The sequence below is a fragment of the Ambystoma mexicanum genome, chromosome 10, assembly GCF_040938575.1.
Source record: "Ambystoma mexicanum isolate Mex_15411 chromosome 10, UKY_AmexF1_1, whole genome shotgun sequence".
Taxonomy (NCBI): Eukaryota; Metazoa; Chordata; class Amphibia; order Caudata; family Ambystomatidae; genus Ambystoma; species Ambystoma mexicanum.
This window is the reverse complement of record NC_090932.1, coordinates 1,457,925,029-1,457,943,904: the sequence shown is the minus strand read 5'-3', so window position 1 is coordinate 1,457,943,904 and position 18,876 is coordinate 1,457,925,029. Positions and strand designations below refer to the sequence as shown.

Below are 18,876 nucleotides of genomic sequence, written 5' to 3'. Positions count from 1 at the left end.
TACCCAATAGCCCTCCTAGGGGTGGTTTAATGTGAGAGGACCTCAAGGGGAGGCCCCCCCAGGGGATAAGGGCAATCCTCTTGGTTACAACCCGTTAAATGTCGTTACTCCCTGACGTTCCCTAGCCTTCCTTAATGTCCAGAACCACTACATTGAAAGCAAACCTATGTATTGTTGTAACATAGGAGAGGAAGCCAAGAGTAGTAGGGCGAGGAAGAGCATAGGAGACCTGAAGATCATGGACTATGTTAACACTGGTCAACGTGGCCCTGAGGAGGCATGAGAATTCAGTTGTTAACTGAGATGAAGTACTTTTGTAATCTGAATGCGAGCAACTGCTTGCAATGTATAAAAAGGAACAAAGGGCTATCGGATGTGTCAAGCCCTGCCGCCGAGCTGAATGCAGCCGTCCGAGAGAACTGGTGTAGCAGATCTTCAAAATGGGATAGAAGGTATCGGGAGGTACCAGAGTGGATGCAGGGGCGGGAGAGTCGCTAAATTAGCTTTCAAATGGCCCAGTGGGAGTGAACCAACGATTTGGCCTAGCCAGTGTCAGTTTTTCCTCCAGTATAATCTTTCTCATGTCATTGGCAGAGTGAAACCCACTGACGACCAGTGAAGGGTCAAGGACCCTAACACAAATGCAGGAAGGGCTGAGGACACTAACCAGAGTACCAGAAGGGTCTGGGACCCGAACAGTGAGAAGGGGAGCATCAGAAGAAATCTTCTTCAGCATACTGGTAATGAGGAAACCACTGGCCACCAGAGAATGGTCTGGGATCCAAATATGATTTCGAACTTTGCTAGCAGGAGTGGACGAAGATATGGCACGTTGAAAGCAGTGAGAAAGAACTGTGCCAAACCATACCAGGAGAAGGCAGCCCTTCTCCTGGTACCAAACTAGGAGTTGGGTAAACGACACCAGGGGAAGGGAGTAATTCCCCCTAGACTTATTGTGAACTGAAACAAGCAACACCAGGAGAAGGGAGTCCTTCTCCTGGTTCAGACCCAGGAGTTGGGGTTAAAGACTCCAGGTGAAGGGAGTCATTCCCGCCCCAACCCCTGGTCTTTTCATGATATGGTATGGTTTTGTTTATTTATCAAGTGCCTATACACGGGCAAGTGTTTCAAAGCGTTCAAGGAGGGTGGGAACATGAGGAAAAAACAGTTGCTCAGAGCCCTTGAAATTCGGAGACGTTAATAGTCAGCACAGGCAGGGTAAGTGCATTAAGTACATATAACAGTTGAGATACAGCAAATAGGCCTGACAGCGATTCTGCAGTTTTAGGGGTGAAGACAAGGGAGAACAGACAGACAGACAATCTTCAGGCGCGGTGCTTACAAATCGTGCAAGTGCACGGACGGTCACAGGGAGGGGGGAGGTCCAAGTGCGCCCAGTTGGTTGAGACTGGGTAAGTGCAGAGAGAGCCACTCTTTGGTTATTTCCCAAGTGCAGTGAGTGTGGGTGGGGTGTAGGGCCCTGAGGCAAGTGCGAAAGAGGACTGGTGGGGCTTTCCATGACCTGAGGGACTCTGAGGTACACCAGGCGGCAAGCCAGCAAGTTGTAAGGAAGAGGAGGGAGAGGGAGAAGGAGCAGAGCACTAGATTAGCAGGGTAGAGGGAGAGAGAAGGAAGGGGAGAAGAGGAAGGTCTTGAGGAGTTTCCAGAACGTAAGATCAGGCTCAAGACGGGGGACGGCAGGGAGGCTATTCCATATGGAAGCACCTGCTGAGGATAAGGATCTCCCTCCAAATCCCTGCTTGAATCGTGCCAGGAGAAGGAAGGCATTCTCTTGGTCACAGACTGACAGGTGTGCTGGAGACATAGGGGAAGGAGTCATTTCCCCCCCCCCCCCCGACTACATTGGAAACTGTACAGATCTACACCAGGTGAAGGGAGCCATTCTCCTAGGTGTGAAATTGCATAAAGACTGGGTGAAACCCGTAAGCCTGGGGAAAGGAGTCATTCTCCAGAAGAAGGAACTTTGTTAGTTATCCTTTCGTTGTAGTGTGAGGGTTAGAGTAGGATTTTGACTCAGGATGGTGGGACTTTAATTTGACAGACTTTCTGACAGCCTCTTCAGTATTAGTTTTGAGGCAGGGAACGCCCTTTTTGAGATGGGGACAGTTAAGTTTTCAATGAGATTAAAAATAAGTCTATAACCAAAATCATAAAGGAGGGAAGGCTGGGCACCACTAATTGGTTGAACAGTAATAAAAGATTACACAGAAAATAGTTAGTCCAAAATTAATCGGTGCGAACCAATAAAACCTTGGCACAAGGATGTAAAGAATCCAGAAAAGAGGAACTAGGAAAAAATCCCTAGCTCATAATACGCTCACGCTATGCCCTTAAACAAGTTGCAACTGTTGGCTGAATGTTTCGCAACCAGATTGAAGGAAGGTGGCAAGCTCTACTTAATTTTATTATTCGCAATGAGGGAATTTTCACGGGCAGCCGGTCAGGGCCATCTAAATCATTTTTGGGGGCCTGGGCATGGATATCTGTGTGGCCCCCCTCCACCAAACCAAAGGAATTAAGTGATCAAGAATATCTGGTGGCACCCCTCCCCCACCATGATCATAACCTATAGGTTGATATGCTGCCTCGCAGCATTCAAAATAAGCATGTTTACTCCCTTTAAGGCCCCCTACCCTCTCCATATGATAAACGGGTAGCATTTGAAGGCCAACATTAGCAATCTGCGAAGAAGTTACTTCTCTTCTAGTATAGAAACAGGATACTTTTTATCAGTAGCATCCGGGAAGGTATGCAGCCTGTAGTATTAATGCAGGACTGTATGTAAAAGGTACATTTAACCCGGAATAGGCAGAGAACTCACATTAGCTGCCTCAGACAATGCAAAAGCGCTCAGGCATGGATAGAGCAGACCAATTGTAAGAAAGAAGAAAGCTACACATAGCATAGCATGGGTAGTGAATGCAGATTAGAAGCTACCAGGAAGGTGTCTTTATCCAGACAGACTGAGATTAGAAGTGGGACATGGTTTTCAAATGGTGTTGCCATTGGAGATCATGGGGAAAAAGTGCCTGTGGCGTGCAGTATATCAATGCTCACTATTATAGTGGAAGCAACCCTATAGCCAGTGAAACCATGAGTGAGGCTTTTATGAAGACCATACCCTGAGAAGGAAATCACTCTGAAGGGATGATCATTTTGAAAGGATTAGGGACTAGCAGTTCTGAGAAATTGGGCAATACAAGAATAAATTGGATGCCCAGGATCACACATTGCTTAAGGGGTGAAGCTGAGATTTGGGTCAACTCTGCAATTTCTGCATTTGAACACTTTCTTTTCCAGCTCTTACCATGTACTAAAACAATCTTTTTATAAAACTGACTTGCAAAGTACAGAAATCACATTTCCAAACCTGACAATTTTTAAAACCAAAATACTACAGGGTGTTACGCAAAATTGGAATGATTCTAGCTTTATTTTCTCCATCATCAAGGGAAGTAAATAAGTACGAGCATACCAATCGATGTGATTTAACAGATTTAATCTAGGTACTTTTGTACTGTTAAGCTTTAAATACTTGCAAAACAATGGCTTGTGAATTCATCATTCATAAACGTGCAGAACATCCTCTGACTTTAATACAAAAAGCAAACGTTTTTTGTCTCAAACGAGCAGTCCTTAAAATATCCTTGCCCAAAGTCTACAACATCTGGTGCGCTCTCTCCTGTCTACCGCCCCTTCCACTTAAATGGCCTACATAAGAAGAAATATCAAGTAATGAGCTAAGCAATGCCACCAGCATGCATGAAGGCAAACCGCACAGAAGACAGCAAAGTAATGCAAGAGATATTATATGATTTGACCAGTATCACTATCGTCTGCTGGCAAAGCCAGGATACAAGCATGAGAACTTTGGTTCCAGTTTTGAATTTGGGTACTTATTCACCTCTTGGACTAATAGTTTATGCTCATCTTTGGTGGGGATTGCCCAGGTTTTATAGTGCCCCCATTTGAACAAATCAATTTCTAGATCTTCGCCATACGAATGACATGTTAGTTTTGATAGCAACTCCTGTCTGGTGCAGGAACATTGCTGATAATAGCACCTCTTAGGCTGCAAAACCAGGTACATATGCAGGTAGGTTTATAAACTTCAGACATAGGAAAGGTTCAGCCAGCCTTGCTGGAAGGTGCTCTTCTAATCTTTAATATGAACACATATCTCTGCAATGAGTGCTTAACACACTGAGCTAACTTCTGAACCATTGTGGCACTCAATTTATCAATATGGATTTCAACTTTGGCTATTGCAATAATCAACATAATTCCCACAGGAAGGAAATAATGCTGCAGAAGTTGTGCCGCAGAAACCATGTATTCCACAGTGAACACAGAAAGCATTACATGATTAATTGATCAAGGCAGAATGTACTTGTCTAAACATACAGGCAATGGGTTTAGAGCCTCAGCAGCATGCCATCAAATCTCCTGGCGTGTGCTATTTAAAGGAATGGTTCGCCCAAACATGTTTATTGCAAAAAAAGATGGGCAATGATAAAAAAATAAAAAGTGGCAATCTATTTTTTTTAAGTCCCTATGTAAAATTTTGAGCAAATGAAGCTCAAAATTTACAAAAAGGAAGCACATGGGGGCATCCATGTTGTGAAATCGATGCCCGCCTGTGCTTGGTTTTGCGGCACGAATGAAGGAAAAGCCAGCCAGCTGTAGTAAACAAAAGCTACCACTGGGTGGCTTTTCCTTCATTGGTGCCGGGACTTGGAGGACGCAGACCGGAGACTACAGGCAGAAAAGCTGCAGCTGCATCTCGGTAAGTGCTATTTATTTTTTTAAAATAAGCACTAGCTAAGTTTTCCGGGCTAAAACCGCAACTCTAAAAACGTTGTATTTATGTTTGCGGTAGCTTTTGAAGCTACCGCAAACATAAATAGAACGTTATTGTGTTTAAAATCGCTGCAGTTTTTCTTTCTAAGTTTCTCAGGCTCCTCCGAGCCAGAGGAGCCTGAGAAACTTAGAAAGAAAAACTGCAGCGTTTTCAAAACACAACCGCGTTGTGTTTCTGCCTAAAGCTGCTTTCCCATTTGGGGCTTTCGGGCTCCCCACGGGGAGCCTGAGAGCCCGAAATGGGAAAACAGCTTTAGGCAGAAACACAACGCGGCATGGAAACACAACCGTGTTGTGTTTCTGCCTGCCTTGGCTTTCACTTTGGGTCTCCGGTGCTCCCCTGGGGGCAGAAACACAACGCGGTTGTGTTTCAAGATAACGTTGTATTTATGTTTGCGGTAGCTTCAAAGCTACCCAAAACATTAATACAACGTTTTTAAAGCTGCAGTTTTATTTCTAAGTTTTCCGGGCTCCTCCAGCCCAGAAAACTTAGAGAAAAAAAACGCAGCTAGTGCTTTTAAAAAAAATATAAATAGCACTTACCGAGATGCAGCTGCAGCTTTTCTGCCTGTAGCTTTTGTTTACTACAGCTGGCTGGCTTTTCCTTCATTAGTGCCGCAAAAGCAAGCACAGGCGGGCATCGATTTCACAAAATGGATGCCCCCATGTGCTTCCTTTTGTACATTTTGAGCTTCATTTGCTCAAAATTTTACATTGGCACTTTTTTTTTTAAGTGCCTATCTATTTTTATTATTATTGCCCATCTTTTTTGCAATAAAAATTTTTGGGTGAACTATTCCTTTAAGTCTGATGAACAATGGAATCTTACTTTAGATCAGGTAGCCTTGTGGGGACCCCCTCCAAGGTGGGGGGCCCTGGGCAAGTGCCCCTTTTGCCCTTCCATAAAAATGTCTCTGTAGCCGGCACCGCACGAGGTTTGGAACGAGATAGGTGTTCTTGAGTGAGGTTCCCAGATAATAGCCACTGGTCAGATGGCTTGGCGGGTGGAGCGCCTCGCTGCTGCCATTTGTGTGTGGCCTGCAGAATCTAAGTCCATCAAGGCCCACTCAGCCATTCATTTTTCCTAGGTCAATAAATAGGTCAATAAATCAATTATGGTTGGGTGATATAGTAAGTAGGCACATATGTTCTTGTGAGGCACTTGGGTGTGAGCACTAAATGAATAACACATCATTACATGATTGATGAGAGCATGACGTTCTGTGCAGCAATAAGGTGTGACACAAGTTTCGCAAGTAGGATTTTTGGGGAGAGGTATCTTAACTCATCCTACTCACTGTGGGGGAGTTGTACAGTAATCCTTAAAGCCCAGACATTGATCGGAAATGTTGTTTTTTTATGTGTTAACACCAACTTAAAAACACTTGAGTGGTAAGAGAAAATCATTTATTTGGGCCTCCTGTAGTAGTATCTCGGATCAGCTTGCAGTGGTGCAACATAGTGCAATTCCAGTTTGTGAGTGTATGCTCTGGAGTGGTATCTGGACGTTTCCCATCCATTGTGTGCGAACGATATGGTAATCCTTGTGGTTCAAGGAATTAAAGATATAGGGCAATGGAGAACGGGTGCCTACAAGAAGTATATTAGGATTGAAAGGATGTAGGGCACACCAATGATGGTTATATATTGTTGTTCCCCTGTGATGGAGGATGCCACGAGTAGCAGAAAAATAGCATGGGTGATTGGCCACTCATTTGTAGTGAGAGCAGCTGAATGGGTGAATTTCAGGATGAATAAAAGAGGGCCTTTGAAAAGACTGACCATTCAATGGTTTGGTAAGCGAGGAATGAGCTGGGACAAACTTAAGAGCATGAGGAAGAGGTTGATTGAGAAGGAAGCCCCTCCTGATATGGTGGTTATTCATTTAGGTGGGAAAGACCTGGCTCAGATGATCCTTTAACAAAGGCCTGGGGGCTTGTGAATTGATTTGGTCCGAGATGATATCTAGGTTTCCTTGGAGAGGGGCAAAATCGCATACAGCAATGGAAGGGGGAAGCTGGCTTTTCCAACGATTAGGCACGGACTGATAAACCTAAGAGTGCCTGGGTACTGTGAGAAGGACAGGGTTCATCTTTCAGAAATTGGGTTGGACCTCTTTTTTATTAAATTTAGAGGACGCTTTAAGAGAGCAAGGTTGTGAATTAAAAAGCAAATTTTTACATTGCTGGGGGCGGCAAGGGGGCAAACAAAACCTTTTTGCTGTGGCGGTTACTCAGGCGATCGAGCAGTTTCGAAACTAACCTCCTTGAGAGCAAGGATAACCAGGAGTAAATGGCCCCTCTTAGCCTAGCATAGTGGGGGGTGCAAGGTCGGATAAAGAGGTGCCTCCCTGTTTGGTCGTCAGCTTCCAGCCCTGACTGGTGGAAAGAAAAGCATAATGGAGCTCCCCGTAGCACAACAGCGGCGGCTGCCAATGTGTTTTCACCCTGAGCGGGAGGCTCGGGAAGGTTCGGAGAGTGAGACATAAGTATACTTTGTAAAGAGTTGATAAGGAAAAAAGAAAGAGCTGACTGGAGAAGAGATAAATGAAAAAGGGGGTGCTGAAGATGAAGTAGACTAAACAAAAAGGTGCTGGTGATCATCTGGGTTAAAAGTTAATGTGTGTTTATGGTTGTAAATATGTAATAATAAACTGTGGCCTTGTTGCGCCTCAATAAGAAGAGCCTGGTCTGGCCCCAGTTATTCAAACAAAGTAAGTTAGAGGAATTGGGAATATGTTGACGGGTTGGGGGCGGACATGACCCAACTGCCTAGGTCATCAGCTGCAGCCACTGGAGAACCCAAGTTCATGCGGAAGAACTTATGCTCCCACTCCATGAACATGGAGGGGCGAAGGAAAGCTCTGAGTGGAATTGCGTGCCAAACATTTTGCTTTTATTACTAGGAAGAAGGCTTCTCTCCGGGACAGCGGCCATGCGAGTTGAACGGATGTTTCTTTTTCCGATACCAATCACACAAACTTCTTTAGATTTTTTTTTACGACTTTTTTTTTTAAGAGGATTCTCTTTCTCTCTTTCTCTTTCTCTCCCTTCCCACGTCCCCCCCGACACACTCCCTAGAAGTTTAGATTTTCTAGAATAATTTGTCCCGTCGAGACATGTCAAAGTTTCCAGGTAGGTCTATGCTGGTGGAATCTGGCTGGTTCACCTTGCCCCTTAGAAGCACACAGCTGTGGCTTATTTTGGGCGTGGGTCAGTGCAGCCCAGTCAGTGGAAAATCGGGGGGGTGGGGGGGGAGCTTTCTTGAGTAGCAAAGGAAGGTCTGAAGTCCCTGAGTAACGTAAGATAAGTATGCTTTCTATATTAGGGTTTATTTTGAAATAAATAGAATACACAGTTTATAATCTGCATTTTTATATATTAAAAATCTATATCTTTTTAATCATCCGTAACGGGTTCATAAAAGCAGTCGCGCACTTGAAGCTCGTGGCAGGACTGCACTCTGACACGTGGACTGTATTAGCTGCAAATGCTGTCAATTTCTCCGGTTACTGAATGAAGGATTTCTTAGGACTGTCGGATTTGATCTTGGTGAAGTATGTAGTGGTGGAAAAAGATGGGGGTCCATGGAAGGTAATTCGTTGTCTGTGCACATATGGAGGAGAGAAAGTTTGAAGTGGTGCTTGCTTGCTTGCTTGTTCCGGCCGTGGTTGCCTTGGCTATTTAGAGATGCGGTCACTATCTCCCAACACACTCATCCGGCAGCTGTGGAGAGATCCTTGCACCACTGCAGGTCATCAAGACTGACAGTGGACTCCCGGCCAGTACTGTCTTCCCGGTAGCATGTTAGATTTTCCATCTGGAGTCATTGTAGGACCTCCTCTATATTGAGTAACGCAAACATTGGCCCTTCCATTGCACCCCTACTTCCAGTCCCCCGCCTCCAATCTTGAGCGCAGGGCCCTTTAGCTTCAAACTGGTACTACTCGAATACTAAGTCCCCGACACAGCCAGTTTCTATCGTTGGGCAATGGTCCTGCAGCGTGGCTAGCGAGCCATGCATAATAGGACTATCCTAGCGGCGTACCGGGCATTGAATGTCATGAAGAACATTTCTCGAATGTCCAGGTGCCACCATGCATCTGGACTGTTGGGAAGTACTGGAGGCCTTGCAAGAAGTGGAGGGGTGCTGGAGCACCTGTGGCCGTGCCTCCGAGGTCTGCAGTTTGCACGCACAGTCATGACCGCTTCCAGGGAACGGCGTGCCAACTCGACTTTACTTATCCACAGTGTGGGCCACCAGTAGCCCATGTAACCGGGAGGAGACACGGATTAGAACACTTTTCAGGATGTCCTCGTTAAACTGAGAGTTGTAGCTGAAACCAAGAGTGATTTGTGTGATTCACCATCAGAAATGTTACTGTGTGCTTGGGTGTGGATTGTTGATTCGGTAATGATCGATTGGTGCATCTGGCTAAGAATTAAGCTACGCGCAAGGATTATTTGCCTAAAACACATTGTGGAACAATTGAATAGAGTCCAAAATTGCTACATAAGTGGCGTTTTGTCGACCTAAAGCTTCACAATCGATGCAAAGACCACTGATGAGTTGTTTGCTGCACGCATGGTACACAAATGTGATTTAGGAATGCCCCAGTACATGCGTGCAGCCCAGGGCGTTTTAGGAATGTTGACGGAACAGTTCTGTCTGTAGGAAAACAAGTAATCCAATAGCAGATATCCCATTAAACTCACTGTAGAAGCTTCTGCTCTAGGAGTCAGTTGGGGGCCTGGAGACTGGGTGGGGGACCATCTTAGGCGCACGCGCGCAGGGGAGTTGCTAGGTCTGGAAAAGACCCGGGGCTAAGCTGATGTCGGAACTGTTGGGACTGGGGGCTAGCTAGCCTTTTGGCTGTAGCTCCTGAGATTCTATCCGGGGCTACAACCAAAAGATCAGGGGCTATAGCCCCCTTAGCCCCCCCCTAGCAACGCCCCTGCGACCTTTCTGCATCTTGTCCGGAGAAGCTTCAGAACCGGAACTACTTGAAGGAGAGGTTGTGGCTTCTGCGCCTGCGCTGCTATCGCACCGGGGCTGCTGATGGCAGATGCTGATGGGTGCTCGCAGGGTCGAGCCTGGGAGTCGGAGGCCTTGTGGTCCCCGGCCCTAGTCCAGCTGCCGGAGGAGGGGGATGAAGTGCTTTCACTGGGCTGCTGTCGGCGCAGGAGGGGGAAGTCATGTGAACTATTTCAGCGCAACTCCATATTCAGTAGATTTCAGACGCACACATGTTTTATTTTTTTATATGTATTTAGATTTTTTTTAATGGAATTCCCCCACGGCCGTCCCAAGTTCTGAGTTGTTTTTTTTCTTCTTCCATATCGTTTCCAGAAGCACTTTGCAAGTGTGCTTGCGTCTCTGTGGCAGTCTTCCACGAGACTTCTCAGGGCGCACAAAGCTTTCAGCCCTGGGCTTTGCGCATTCTGGAAGTTATAGACTTGGTTGGGTTCAAAAGAACAAATTGGATTTCAGCACCTGATTCAAATTATTTACAAAAGAAAAGCCCACACTGGGAAAGTGGTGTCCTGGTGGCATGGAGCCAGCGGGACACCCTATACACAGTTCATCAGCTGCCCATTGCAGTGCCCCGGCAGAATCGCGGTTAGGCTCGCAGCCAGCACAAATGCCACTAACCTGCTACCCTCCAACAAAAGCAGATACATCCTGCCAAGCGCGTCATCCACCCTTGCCAACAGTCTGCCCCTCAATCCCCAGACCAGTGCAGTGCCATCATCAACACGTTTTTCAATGTACCTGAACCATCATCTCATTCACCGACCCAACTGGACCTGTGACATCCCACCCACCCATCCATCCGGCTATGCAGCTTCCCAAAGTGCACTGAGTTCATGGCCCCTCCCACTGAAACACCTGACCAATGGGGTTACAGGGCTCAAAGCTACCTCTTTAAAAATCTACCGATGCCGCCCTTTTCCAAGTCATCTTTTTAGAGTCATTGAAGACCAGCCAGACCCCCCCCCCCCCCAATTCTGTATAAGCCCACACTGGACTCCCGCGACTTGGTTAACTACTGGTCCCCTCATCAAAAAGGTCAACCAAACACTTTTCACCCTCCAGCTACACGACAATAACCCGGTATAACCTACCAGTCAAAATGCAGCATGAGCTGTCATAAAGCTGGATCTCGATTGTAATAGTTTATTTGTACGGTGCTTATACACAAGTGAAGTGCTTCAAAGTGCTTCAGGGCAGGAAGGGAGCAAGGGAATACAGTAGTCATTCATAGGCCTTAAATTCTCCAAATGATCTAACCCAGGGGTGCACAACTACTTTTGACAGAGAGCCGAAAGTACCTTACATGAGGGCTAAAGTGGGCCAAAAAGTAAATGTGGGCGGGGCGTGGCAGGAGGCTTTTTCAACCCCCAATTTGTATTAAACACATGGAAAAAGAATGTTTTTGAGGGTAACTATTTTTATTGCATTTCAAACTTACATGTTGTACTACATATTTTCCATTATTATAATTATTTCGATTTAGTTATTGTATATCGTCTGTTTAATTAAATTATATATATTTTATTGACCTATGATTGGACATTCCGTTACTTTGGACTGCTATAGTTTGCTGCTTGGGTTGCCCAAGAGGAGTATGGCCTTTGTTGAGTCAAGTTTCCTCAAAAAAGCAAAGGATGTACATCTCCTAACTGTGCCTGTTTTAGCTTTATTATTGGGTTCACTCTTGGAGTGCAACACTATGCCCCATGGCCCCCTCATCCCCATGCCCCATGGCCCCCTCACCCCCAAACAAACGCTATGCCCCATGGCCCCCTCACCCCCAACCAAACACTATGCCCCATGGCCCCCTCACCCCCAACCAAACACTATGCCCCATGGCTCCCACCCCCAACCAAACACTATGCCCCATGGGCCCCTCAGCCCAAACCAAACACTATTCCCCATGGCTCCCACCCCCAACCAAACACTATACCCCATGGCTCCCACCCCCAACCAAACACTATGCCCCATGGCTCCCACCCCCAACCAAACACTATGCCCCATGGCCCCCTCACCCCCAACCAAACACTATGCCCCATGGCCCCCTCACCCCCAACCAAACACTATTGCCCATGTCCCCCACCCCCAACCAAACACTATGCCCATGGCCCCCTCAGCCCCAACCAAACACTATGCCCCATGGGCCCCTCACCCCCAACCAAATACTATGCCCCAAGGCCCCCTCACCCCCAACCAAACACTATTGCCCATGTCCCCCACCCCCAACCAAACACTATTGCCCATGTCCCCCACCCCCAACCAAACACTATGCCCAAAGCCCCCTCAGCCCCAACCAAACACTATGCCCCATGGGCCCCTCACCCCCAACCAAACACTATGCCCCAAGGCCGCCTCACCCCCAAACAATATGCCCAATGTCCCTCACCCCCAACCAAACACTATGCCCCCCCATGTCCATGTCCCCCACCCCAACCAAACACTATGCCCCATGGCTCCCACCCGCAACCAAACACTACGCCCCATGGGCCCCTCACCCCCAACCAAACCCTATGCCCCATGGGCCCCTCACCACCAACCAAACACTATGCCCCATGGGCCCCTCTCCACCAACCAAACACTATTCCCCATGGCCATGTCCCCCACCCCCATCCGAACACTATGCCCCATGGCTCCCCCACCCCCAACCAAACACTATGCCCCATGGCCCCCTCACCCCCAACCAAACACTATGCCCCATGGCCCCCTCACCCCCAACCAAACACTATGCCCCATGGCGACCACCCCAACCAAACACTATGCCCCAAACACACTCTCAAGCATGCACCCATACAGACCCGAACCCCCCCCAACCCCCATCTCAACATACACAACACAAAAACTCAAAAACAAACATTCATAGACATCCGACAATCTCAACATACACAACACAAACATACAGCAGAACAGACCCGGCACATAAACACAAACAAACAGACCACTTACCGGACGTGCTGGAAGGCAGGTAAGCTGGAACGCTGGCGAGGTGAGTGGTACTACGGCTGGCGTGGCCAGCAAGGCTGAAATGCCTTCCGGCATCAAGCCTTACTGGCCACGCCAGCCGTAGTGCTGGCCCTCCATTGGTGCAGCACACACGCACTACGTGGCTCGTAGGAGCGGCGTGGTGCGTGTGTTGAGCCAATGACGGCCAGTGTTTTGTCTGGCCCGGAAGACAACAAAGACTTTCCTAATGGAGGGCGGCCGATGCTGCGTGCGGGCCGCCCGCCATTAGGAAAGTGTTTGTGCCTCGCGGGCCGGACAAAACAGCATGGCGGGCCGTATGTTGTGCACCCATGATCTAACAGAAAAACTAGGCCCGACGGCATTTCTGCTAGTGCAAGTGCATGAAGTGTTGATGGCAAACCAACAGACCACAAGGCTCTGGACCATGCACTGGCCTCCCTCGATGGCAAGGCAACAGATGGACCGTGCACTGGCCTCCCTCGATGGCAAGCCAACCGATCACAAGGCTCTGGACAGTGCACTGGCCTCCCGCGATGGCAAGCCAACAGACCGCAAGGCTCTGGACTGTGCACTGGCCTCCCTTGATGGCAAGCCAACAGACCGCAAGGCTTTGGGCAGTATACTGGCCTCCCTTTATGGCAAGGCAACAGAACACAAGGCTCTGGACCATGCACTGGCCTCCATCGATGGCAAGCCAACAGACTGCAAGGCTATGCACAGTACACTGGCCTACTGCACGGAATCGACAAGGCTGCCCTACGCTGGTGCACTTCATAGCCTGCAAACTGACATCGGCACCAGAACACCTTTTGCCATCTTATAGTTAGATACTACTATTATAGACTGGTGGTTTTCCCACTTCCTATTGTCTTACAAATGTGTGCCAATATATTCTACTATTGCCTCATGACCTTGGTATTCCCACAGGGCTCAGCCCTTGGGGGGGGGGGGGGGGGGGGGGGTTCACCGGGTCACTATTCTGTCAACGTTCAGCCATTGGATGAACCCCGGGCCAACCACATCAAGCTACATCATTACAATCATGCTGCACAGATCTACCTGGACAATCTACTGTATCAACATCCATCGACGGAAAGCCTGCCTCTACCTCCTGCAGGCTTTGGATGTCAACTGACTACTTGAAGCTGCGTCTTCCAAGGACAGCATATATCCTTCTGGGAAGCCCCACCAATCACACACTGCTCCAAAGATGGCTGACTGAAATGAGGTTCAACAGCTCACCCCCAGCACTTAATAACGCCGATTCACCATCGACCGCGAGCTCTCCTTTAAGGCTTACATCTCCAAAGAACAAACCATATTGTTCACAGCACCCATTAATGAAGTCCCACCTTTCGAACCCACTCTTAATGAGGTTCATGTTGCATCATTGTAGTTGCAAAAGAGACACCACTGTCGTTGCACATTCTTGCCTTCTGCGACAAGTTATTTCTAAAGGGTAATGTTCTCAGTTTGCATGGGCACTGGGGACTAAACCCTGCTGGGTGAGCCAGATTACGACTTGCCCCATGTAAGTTTCCACCTAGGGCTCTGTGTGAGCGAGTGGAGGCTTGTGGCCTTCCACAACACTGGAATGTTGATCAGTGTGGCCTTCTTCAATGCTGCCGTGTTATGGTAGAGGGCCTGTCCATTCAGGGGAGTCTTGTTTTACAACCTCTCCAGCACCTGCACCTAAATCAAATAATGGCCCACCACAGTTTCTCTTATTGTGTTTACTCCTACTGAATAATGGCCCAACAACTGAATAATGGCCCACCACAGTTTCACTTACTGTGTTTACTCCTACTGAATAATGGCCCAACAACTGAATAATGGCACACCACAATTTCACTTACTGTGTTTAATCGTACTGAATAATGGCCCAACAACTGAATAATGGCACACCACAGTTTCACTTACTGTATTTACTCCTACTAAATAATGGCCCAACAACTGAATAATGGCACTCCACAATTTCACTTATTGTATTTGCTCCTACTGAATAAATGCCCAACAACTGAATAACGGCCCACCACAGTTTCACTTACTGTGTTTACTCCTACTGAATAATGGCCCAACAACTGAATAATGGCACTCCACAATTTCACTTATTGTATTTACTCCTACTGAATAAATGCCCAACAACTGAATAATGGCACACCACAGTTTCACTTACTGTATTTACTCCTACTAAATAATGGGCCTACAACGGAATAATGGGCCACTAGAATTTTGCTTAATGTATTTGCTCCTTCTGAATAATGGCCCACCACAATTTAATTTACTGTATTTACTCCTACTTAAACAGAAAACATCATCACAACATTTCAGAGATTACGGGTAGGGGTAAGAGTTAATTATTTTAAGGGATTTTTGAAGCCCCACACGCTGCCTTTCAGCTGCTCCACGGCACCTTGTTAGAGGAGTGAAAAGGGGGTGCCTGTAGGCCATTCGGCTCCCCAGCAGGAATAGAGATCGGCGGACGATCCACTGTGGGGAGGGGGTGGCTTCAGTGCAACAGACTGTAATTGTTGCGAGTTGGTACTGAGGAACTCGACTATAGTCTGTGCCGACCAATTGCACACATTGGATGCTAGCAAAGGGTTGCATTCCCGTTAACCTGCTCGTTTCTCGCAACTGAGTGATGAGCAGGCCAGCTGATCTGGATGTACTATTTGGGCCAAGTGTACCTGGGTGGCAGAGCGTGCATCCAAACGCCTTCGCTGCAACGCCCCAACCCCCACCCCTAGCCATGAATAGAAAGTCGTTGGAAATTGGCTCAAAAGGAATGGTAGGATTAAAACTGGTTTGCTTATGGCATGGCACTTCTTTAATGTCAGGTTAAACGATGGCATCCAAGGTTTCCAGAGGGAGTGCCAGTAGTTGAGCTGTATTCCAAGGTCTGTGTACACATGAGGGGGTAGGGGGGTAGTAAAGACACTGTACAGATTCCCAATGTACTTTCACACAAATATGTACAGGTGTGGAGCAACAGTTATTTCCACGTCCTCTGTTAATGAGCGCTATTTGGCCCCCCAACCAGGCTAGCTGTCCTTCCAGGTGTTACCTAACCCCTAGATGTTGGTTACGTGCCGCCTATCTAGGGTGAGGGGACAGAGAAGAGACTGACCCCATTGCTAGTCTATTATAAAACCCATTGATCACATGGGAGTGGGTTCACATAACATTTTGAAGCAGGAATCCCAATTACTTTTAATATTCCTGTTCACTGGAACTCAATATCTGCAATAAAAAAAATGCTTGTGGACCCAAGGGGTGCACATATTATTTTGTATCGTGGGTTTCCCATGATTATTGGGATATCCCTTAGTAAGCTTGGTCGACCGGTTTCAGTAGCTGACAATGCTACTGCCACTTGCTTCAGGACCTTGGATGTTGCTATTAATATGATAGCACGTTTATTCCGGTGCTGCTGGATGCATTCTACTATGTTTTTCTATTGGCTGGGCATAGAAAAGTTCTGCTTCCTGTGGGGAGACAGGAAGGGCAGGGGCAGGCAAAGGGATATGGTTGGGGTTAAAATGAACCTTGTCTGGTGTTGTAAGATTCTACTGTGGATATAAAAAAACACAAATGCTTACCCAATTATGCAGAAACTTATTAATATGATGCAGCAGCGTGGCAGCCTCTCAATTCTATATAGCTTCAGACCTGCACACAATCATAAAGGTACTGCGTCAGGTCTTGGATAGAGGGTCATGGCAACAAACCATTCATTTCTTTTGCTAGCGCTCTGTGTCGCATATTAATACTTTGTCCAAAGGGGGCATTCTAGGACCAGAGGAAAGTGAAATAATCAACCCACTCGTCGTAGGTAGCTCCTGAAGCTCTTACCTAATATGCCATTAATCTTGTGGCGACTAAGGTCGGTGATGCGCCATGCAGCTGCAAGACAATGTGTGTGGCCTCCCTCACCCTCGTTTGATGAATCGGAGTCCCGGGCTTGCCAGGATACACGTGCGCATTGCAGCCTCAGTTCTGACTAATTCAACAGGGCGGCCATGTTGGAATGTGGCCTCCCATATACATCTGATGGGCATTCTGGTCATGTTGTAGTTACCAATTCGAAAATGTGCATCTATTAAGATGCCAATGATACGTGATGAATTATAGATGTACGACCACCAACAAATTATAATAAATATTATAAACATGCGGATCAAATCGCTATGAAAACACAGTGGCAATTCACCCGCTCCCGCCAATCCATGCAGATTGCTGTGTGTAGGTGGAGAAAAACAGGGGCGACATCCTGTGTCGGCATATCTCGATTCATCAAGTCTAAAGGTTTCTATGGCAACCATTGCTGCGGAACAGCAATTGTCTGTTTCTATGGCTCTCAGTGGTGGTCTGTCATGCAGGGTCTGTTGTGTTGCTGTATTGCATATGGGAGAGCAGCACGGGTATGTTGCAGTCTTGGGCCTATTGCTATATACATTTAGATGTACTGCTAGAAGCATGGGTGTGTTCATTGTGCAAATTATATCAAGTCTGATGAACAATATTAAGTGAAAATTGGGAAGTCTAGGAAGTTTTTTTTCCGAGATCACAGGGACTATCGGCAAGACAGTGTACACGTTTCAGCCCAAGTATGACAAAACCAGGACATCTCAATCCAAACAAAATGCCCCCACCACGAGTCCGGGGAGTTTGGCGTTGGACAATGAACAGCTGACAGAACTTTCGAACGGGAGATTCGAATGCCATTGATCATCAGTCAGGAAGGAGTATTTTTTAGATCAAATTCATCGTTCCAAGTGCAGATACAAAATTAACACTACAATAAGACGGACGCCCCGGTAGAAAATATAAGAATACTCCATACAGAACACGAGGCACAAGAAGTGGTAAACGAAGATGCAGAAATTCAAGATGAGAAGATCAAGTATAGGGAAGCCAGGAGGGCAGTAGCTGAACCCAGCGATTAATTTCCCGGACAGGATACTATCTAACCAAGAAATGCAAGTACTAAACAAAGACGTGCCTTTTGCACCTACTATCGGGAGCAATTACATCGATCTACAGAGTGATACATTTATAAGGAATTTGAAGACATATTTCGAACACAAAAACCCACAGTATCGATTTGTTGAAGATACAATTGTAGCAAGTGAATGGACAAAACAGGACCTACAAAACCTTCTATCCATCACTCGTTGGTGCTAATTGGGGGAGACCAGGAATTCGATTTTCCAAAAGTACTCTATCTCCACTGAACTTTGTTAGTGTCTTTGGCTGTTTGTGATGCAGTCAAACATTTTCTGAATACTGCGCGGTAATGCTACATTTTCACAGGCTTGTGGAAGCATGTTTTCTTCTTTCATCAGCCGAAGTAGCGATACATTGAATGCACCCGGAAGACCAATCCTGGTTAAAACACTTCAAACAAATGCTGAAATAAATCTACCAATGTGGTTGATTTTTGTCCATGGAGGAACCTACCCAACCTGAATTCTGTTCTCATTGACTTTCAAATCTTTATTTTCCTTGCTCTGTTTTCTTTTCGAATACCAGCACGGTGAGTAATGAAAGCCGCAGCCTTGATACCTCTAGCTCCTGTTTAAAGTTGAGGCAAATTATCATCGGGTTTCCATGCCGTAATCACTTTGAGCTTACGTAGCTGTACACTTTAATTTCAACACACACTTTTAAACTCGTCTTCGTTTTAGAGCTGAATATGCTACTAATTATTAATGATTGCATGCGCAGTGTTCCATTTCGCCTGCATCCATTCACCCCTTTTTTGTATTTTGTGCTTGTAGTTATTAAACATTAGCACCCTGGGAGGCAACCAGAGCTAATGAAAATGCTCAGAACGCGGGGCTGTATTCACAAAGGAAAGTCTGCATTTCGAGCGCTTGTTGTCGGACCCTTCCCTGCTCCCCATGCCCCTCTACAGGGGTCCTAATGGTCGTATTACTTTTTTTGAAACAATTCTATTAAAAAAGAACCTACCTTATATATTGCCCTGGGAGGATA

At 46.7% G+C, this 18,876-nt stretch overlaps 1 protein-coding gene and 1 long non-coding RNA gene across 3 annotated transcripts in view; one reads left to right on the top strand and one right to left on the bottom strand.

The window, feature by feature from the left end:
* The window catches only part of LOC138492404 (uncharacterized), a 338,216-nt gene extending 321,397 nt beyond the window's left edge, over positions 1-16,819 (bottom strand). The window contains exons 1-2 of the long non-coding RNA XR_011276200.1: positions 16,732-16,819; positions 16,479-16,548 (exon numbers count right to left, since the gene is read on the bottom strand). This is a non-coding gene — a long non-coding RNA (uncharacterized lncRNA). The remainder of the gene's footprint in view (positions 1-16,478; positions 16,549-16,731) is intronic.
* SH2B3 (SH2B adaptor protein 3) overlaps positions 1-18,876 on the top strand; it is a 570,764-nt gene that overhangs the window by 274,680 nt on the left and 277,208 nt on the right. The gene's annotated exons all lie outside the window — the stretch shown is intronic.